At 34.5% G+C, this 7,500-nt stretch overlaps 1 protein-coding gene across 3 annotated transcripts in view; it reads left to right on the top strand.

The window, feature by feature from the left end:
* The window catches only part of LOC137638583 (uncharacterized), a 244,971-nt gene that overhangs the window by 107,876 nt on the left and 129,595 nt on the right, over positions 1 to 7,500 (top strand). The gene's annotated exons all lie outside the window — the stretch shown is intronic.

Raw genomic sequence — 7,500 nt, forward strand, 5'->3', positions numbered from 1 at the left:
AGTTAACCCCTTGGGTGAAGAAGAAATTATTTGGCAATCTCATTGTTGTCAGGTGTATCAGGACAGAGGAGAATCTGTAAAGAATATGCCAGACTATTCGGTGTCTGTGTAGGCAAAGGGAAAGAACCGTAACTATAGAGAAGGGTCCTATGTAGTACTGTCTGGCCAGTCCAAAGGACCCTTTAACTCTAGCGGTAGTATCTCAACGGGCGGCTTGTTTATTATTATTTTGCTTTTTACTTAAAAATCTCATTGTGTATATAATATTATTTATGATTTTACCCCTCACAGACAACATAAGGCTAATCATTTTTGGTATTTAAGTGTCTCTGTTGGTCATTATACCTGTTATGTTTACCAAACTTGTTCTTGCGCTATCTAAAGGATTGCTGTCGATAAAAGGTTTAAATACCCTCCCAAGTTAGGACCTGGGATGGCTGGGCTAATGAATCAGTGGGTAAAACTATATGCTTTTCCTTAGTTCACAAGGACAATCAGGTTTCGGACTCTACTGAAAACTATTGGGTTTGACAGGGTCTCGAACTGTCATCTAACGGAATGGGAGTCTGGAACATTTCCAATTCCAGTAGGCTATCACAACCTTAAAAAGAGGCACATGTTTCAGAAATGAGAAAGACCATCTTTTTCCCCCTTTGTCCGTAATGTATTTTTCAATGTAAACAAAGTTCCAAAAAGTGAAAGAGTGGGTCCAAAGTCCATAGAGTTTTCACAACCTTACTCTCATAATTTCATATTGATGAGTTCATTTTACTTTTAGTTGACTTCAAAGTTATTAACATTTTGACCTTAAAGTTTAAAATTACATCCAAGGAAATGCCATTTTGACCTTCAGCATACTCGTGTATTTAGTATTTCCTACCATGGGGAATTCATATTTCTCTTACACACCTGTGGACGATAGAGTTTTTTTTTTTAAAGTAATCTAGCTCTGGAAAAGTAAATATTTCTCAGGGAGAGGTTTGTCAGGTATTAGTCAAGAACGTATTGGAATACTCTAAAAACGTTAGTTTAGCTTTATTTTACCTTTATATACTTTGTAAGCTTTTATATATAACACATATTTGTTTTTCTCTGTTTGACAGTCAACTACTTTGCTAATAATGAAGTATTTTTCATGAATAACATATTAAAAAATCTGGCCACTTCTTTGCTAATGATATTAATTTTATGAAGACTATTGCAAATACAGCAATTGTTTGTTTGGTATTTTGAAACGTATGGTACTCCTATGGTTACTTTTTCTCATTTTCAAGTTTCTGTCTTTACTCAAAATTAATTTTTGAAAGGCGTGCAAATGACTGCTATGTAGATCCCTGGCCCTGAAGGCTAAGAATCCTGAGTTGGTTACTTTTTCTCATTTTAAGTTTCTGTCTTTACTCAAAATTAATTTTTGAAAGGCGTGCAAATGACTGCTATGTAGATCCCTGGCCCTGAAGGCTAAGAATCCTGAGTTGGTTACTTTTTCTCATTTTCAAGTTTCTGTCTTTACTCAAAATTAATTTTTGAAAGGCGTGCAAATGACTGCTATGTAGATCCCTGGCCCTGAAGGCTAAGAATCCTGAGTTGGTTACTTTTTCTCATTTTTAGTTTCTGTCTTTACTCAAAATTAATTTTTGAAAAAGTACACAAATGACTGCTATATACATCCCTGGCCCTGAAGGCTAAGAATCCAGAGTTTGAGACTCCTATACTAAATTTTTTTTAATGAGGCGCATTTGCACCGACTCGCAGCGGTGCCCTTTTAGCTCGGAAAAGTTTCTTGATCGCTGATTGGTTAGAATTATCTTGTCCAACCAATCAGCGATCAGGAAACTTTTCCGAGCTAAAAGGGCACCCCTGCGAGACGGTGCAAATCTGCCTCACTAAAAAGAATTGGCTATAAGTTGTTTTGGGAAACCCTGCCCATCATGGTGCCTCCCTCATGATTTTCTCTGTAGAAGTCGATTTGTAATGTGGTTTTTTTTTTTATGTACATACCAATTGAACATTTCCATCATGAATTTGGTTATGTAAAAGCGTTTAGACGATAGGTTCTTCCCATAGAGATGTCTTGTGCTCTCCTGCCCCTTCGACCTTGTTTATATGGGGGTCAGTATTGAGAGATGCTAACCTTGATTCGATGATGGCAAGACTGAATATGAGGTCGATCTATGTTACGCACAGAAAAATATATCAAAATACATCGTAGTTGATTATGTAGAATTGGTTTAATGGGTGCTTTTGTTAATGCCAGTTGGTATTAGTTACTTTTCTATTGGATTATAGAGATCTATCTTGTCTATTTTAAAATAGATTTCATACCATTTTGTTGTACATTATACAGTGAGGATTCATTGGAATACTATTTTCAGTGTTCTTTGAAAAATGTCCTCTAAAGAGAGCCAGGAGCCAGGGAGATTTCTGTATCTTTTTTTTTTTTTGACATTAAGGGTATTTTTTTGATACACACGAGTTTAGTGAGAGATTGAAAAAAAAGCAAAACAGACAATGGCTAGGTTAAGTAATATTTTCAAATCAAGTCTTCTGAAATTACATATAAAAATCAGACTATATGTCGGTATAGTGAGATCTGTGTCACTGTATGGTCAGTGAGTCATGGCATGACAATGAAACAATATCCAAGAGATTTTGTAGATTTGAGAACAAAGCTCTCAAAAGGATATTGGGAGTTAAATGGCAGGAGAGAGTTATAAATGAAACTGTAAGAGAGATTACTCTAGTGCCATGTGTGGATGAGATCATGGTGAGGGGTAGATGGAGATGGTTTGGGCATGCTTTTCGCACTCCCCAAGAGAGATTAGTTCACCAAACTTTCAACTGGGCTGTACAAGGCACCGGAACAGCTGGAAGACCCAGGCCTACATAGGTGAGGACTAGGAAAACTTAAAGTAGGAGATGATGAATGGAGAAGTATTGATTTAAAAGCTCCAGGTAAAGACGACTGGCGAAATCTAACCGATGCCCTTTGCGTCAGAAGGCTTAGGAGGAGATGATGATGATGATTGTTGTACATTATACAGAGAGGTTTTATTTGAATACTATTTCCAATAGTTTTTGAAGAAACATCCTCTAAAGAGATCCAGGAGCCAGTGATAGGAGCAGAGAGATTTTTTATATTATGATATTTTTTTAAGTTTTACTCCAAAGATATTTTTAATACATAATGATTTTATGCTATTTGGGAGTCCTTTAATTATCCGTCATTTTTCAAATACGCCTTCCTCAAATTTCATTTATTATTCATATTTTTTTTTCTTGATAATGGCTGGGATATTTCTAATGGTTTTTTGGTGATATTTTAATCCTTTTTTAATTTTCTATTTTTCTTTACGATATTATAAGACTAATATCCTTGTGTGAAAACTCTTGTGATCGTATTAATGTATTATTATTTTTTATATAGAGCCATTATTTTATTTACAACAATTCTTCAAGGAAATAGTTTTGCAAAGTAAGCATCCAATAATGCGAATCCTATATGCTAAAAAAGAAAAAAAAAAAACAATAGTTTGAAAATAACTAATATTCTATGAAAAACCTAATCCTCAAATAACACTTAATAAGATTCTTTTCTGATTATTTTCTACAAATATAATTGCCATCCTATTGATTGCTTTTGATCACAGTCTTAACGCAGACGCTCGCTTGACCCTTCCACGAGGATTTCCTGCAGACCTGATGCAGACCTTCGCTTGACCCCTCCGTCACCCGTTCAAACTTAAATCTCTGTAATGGACAAATTTATTCACCCATTTTTCATCGACGGCCGTTATCTGAAAACCAAAGCTTTAGTTTTCCCACGGCCAGTCGAATTGATTTTTTTTTCTTTTCTAAGCATCGCAAATCTTAGCAAAAACCTTGACCTACTTATCTGCAAAGATTTTATCGTTTTTTTTTTTTTTTCTTTTTTTTCGCCAAATTGGGTGCTGGGATTTTTTTTTTGGCGCCAAATTAAGTGCTGTGACGTGCCTTTGATTATACACGGGATTTTCACATGAATCTTTAATCGTGGTTTGATTAATTCGGCAGGATTTGCCTGCTGGAGTGAAGATGAGGTTTGTGTTGACTCATTTTACCCTCGAGAGAGAGAGAGAGAGAGAGAGAGAGAGAGAGAGAGAGAGAGAGTTTGTAAATATTATTATTATTACTATTATTATTATTAGTATTATTATTATTGTTGTTGTTGTTGTTATTATTACTATTGTTATTATTATTATTACTATTATTATTTTTATTATTATTGTTGTTGTTGTTGTTGTTGTTGTTTTTGTTGTTGTTGTTGTTAGCTAAGAAGTATTGATTTCAAAGCTTAAGATAGAGACGACTGGCGAAATTTAATCGAGGCCCTTTGCGTCAATAGGCGTTGGAGGAGATGATGATGATTAGCTAAGCTATAATCCTAGTTGGAAAAGCAGGATGCTATAAGCCCAAGGACTCCCAGTGAGGAAAAGAAATAAGGAAATAAATAAACTACAAGAGAAGTAATGAACTATTAATATAAATATTTTAAGAACATTTACAACATTAAATCAGATCTTTCATATATAAACTATTAAAAGAGACTTATTTGTTGATCGTTGTGTACTTTATACTTATCATTTTGTGATTATTTTCTTCTCGTAAAATTGATGTGGCACTTTTTTTCCTTTTCGTTACTTTGTAAATAATCGTGTATTTACAGCAACAATAAGAGACTAAAGTAAATGGACCTCCCCCAAGGAGATTATAAAATTGAGTCTGTTTATTTATTTATTTGTCGGCATGTCAATCTGTCTGTTGACATGATTACGTCAAAACTACTCGACGGATATTGACCAAATTTTCACCACATAGATCTTAGCTCATGGACGACCTCATTAAAATTATCCAGATCCTTGTCTTGATTCTAGATACGGATTTGCATTTTTCGCCATTTTAAAGATAACGTCAAAGAAATTGATGGATTTTAACGAGATTTCCACAACAAATAGATCTTAGGCTATGGACGACTCCATTAACCTTTAGCGCAGGTCAGGCATTTATTATTATTATTATTATTATTATTATTATTATTATTATTATTATTATTATTATTATTATTTATTTATTTATTTATTATTATTTATTATTATCATTATTTATTTATTAATAATAATAATAATAATAATGATAATAATAATAATAATAATAATATGCCGGAAGGACATAAAGTTGCTTAGCGAGTTTCGACTGAGCAGGATAGTCAAATAAGAAGAAAAGAAGAGACGAGAATTCATCTTATTTTCACGTTGCTATTTTTGTTTTACAAATTGCGTCGCCCACCAAAATTCCACCTTTCTTTTTTCCCGTCTGGCTGGCGTCACATTGCAGTTGCACATTATGGCGCTTTCTTTCCCCTTACTTTTATGTAGAACTTTTGAACAATACACTTTTCATTAACCTGTGGTCGTTCATTCTTCCCACGTGTTCGGACCACCTCAAAAAATACTTTGTTCCTTTATTTCACCTGTGCTAACTTCCAGATCGTTTGGTGCGCAGAGTTAATGTGTGGTTTAACCACTGAGATAAAAGAGAGATTTTTTAACTCGATTACAAAATGTTTAGAGTAGACCCTAGTCACAGAAATTGCCACTAAATTTTTTAAGTGAAGCACAGGTTTTAGAGTAAGCTTTGGTCACAGAAGTTACCACAAAAGTGATCACACATTGATTACTTCCTAATTTAGGTAGGTAGTAGGTTGACCAAGGCACCAGTCACCCGTTGAGATACAACCGATACTACCGCAAGAGAGTTATTGGGTCCTTTGACTGACCAAACAGTACTATATTGGATCCCTCTCTCTGGATACGGCTCATTTTTTCTTTGCCTACACATACACTGAATAGTCTGGCTTATTCTTTCGACATTCTCCTCTGTCCTCGTGCACCTGACAACACTGAGATTACCAAACAATTCTTCTTCGCTCAGGTGGTTAAATACTGCGCTGTAATTGTTTAGTGACTACTTTTCTCTGAGTAAAGGTAGAAAAGACTAGCTATGGTAAGCAGCTCTTCTAGGAGAAGAACACGCCAAAATTAAACTATTGTTCTCCAGACTGAGGTAGTGCCCTAGCCTCTGTATCATGCTGTTTCACTGTCTTGGTGTAGAGTTCTCTTGCTTGAGAGTACACTTGGGCACACTATACTATCTTATTTCTCTTCCTCTTGTTTTTTTAAGTTATAGTTTGTATATAAAAGACAATTTTAATGTTGTTACTGTTCTTGAAATATTTTCTCATAGAACTATTTTTCCCTGGTGGAGCCATTGGACTTACAGCATCCTGCTTTTCTAACTAGGGTTGTAGCTTAGCTAGTAATGATAATAATATTTCAAAATCTGTTTAGTAACTGTTACACAGGTTAAGAGATAGCCTATATATCTTTTTAAACGATATTACCTTTTGTCTGGATTATCATATATTATCATTTTTATATCTCGTTTTGTTATAATTAGCAATATTACAGTTCACATGCACAGTCTCTGAATGTAAAAGTTTTCATGTTCCCTATTTTTCGTGTATGTTGCATAAATGTATTTATACTTGCATATGCATTATCTAGATATTTTTAAAAGTAGTAGGTTGGCCAAGGTACCAGCCACCCTTTGAGATACTACCGCTGGAGAGTTATTCGGTCCTTTCACTGGCCAGACAGTACGACATTGGATCCCTCTCTCTGGTTACGTCTCATTTCTCCTCTCCTTCCCTACACATAAACAGAATAGTCTGGCCTATTCTTTACACATTCTTCTCTTTCCTTGTACACTTGACAACACCGAGATTACCAAACAATTCTTCTTCACGCAAGAGGTTAACTATTGGACTGTAATTGTTTAGTGGATTTTCGCATGGTAAGTGTAGAAGAGACTCTTTAGCTATGGTAAGCAGCTCCTCTTGGAGAAAGACACTCCAAAATTAAACCATTGTTCTCTAGTCTTGGGTAGTGCCATAGCCTCTGTACCGTGGTCTTCCACTGACTTAGTTTAGAGTTCTCTTGCTTGAGGGTACACTCGGGCACAATACCCTATCTTATTTCTCTTCCGATTGTTATTTTGAAGTTTTTATAGTTTATATATTAAAAATTTATTTTAATGTTGTTGTTCTCAAACTTCTCTTGTAGCTTATTTCCGTTCCTCACAGCTATTTTCCCTTTAGGAGCCCTTGGGCTTATAATGCCTTAACAACTTGGGTTGTAGCTTACCAAGTAATAATAGTAATAATAATAATTCTTTTTAATCCGTTATATTTTATTTTGAAGTTTTTATAGTTTATATATTAAAAATTTATTTTAATGTTGTTGTTCTTAAACTTCTCTTGTAGTTATTTCCTTTCCTCACTGGGCTATTTTCCTTGTTGGAGCCGTTGGGCTTATAATGCTTTTCCAACTAGGGTTGTAGCTTACCAAGTAATAATAGTAATAATGATAATTCTTTTTATCCGTTATATTTTATTTTGAAGTTTTT

The sequence above is a fragment of the Palaemon carinicauda genome, chromosome 3 (assembly GCF_036898095.1).
Source record: "Palaemon carinicauda isolate YSFRI2023 chromosome 3, ASM3689809v2, whole genome shotgun sequence".
NCBI classification, from domain to species: domain Eukaryota; kingdom Metazoa; phylum Arthropoda; class Malacostraca; order Decapoda; family Palaemonidae; genus Palaemon; species Palaemon carinicauda.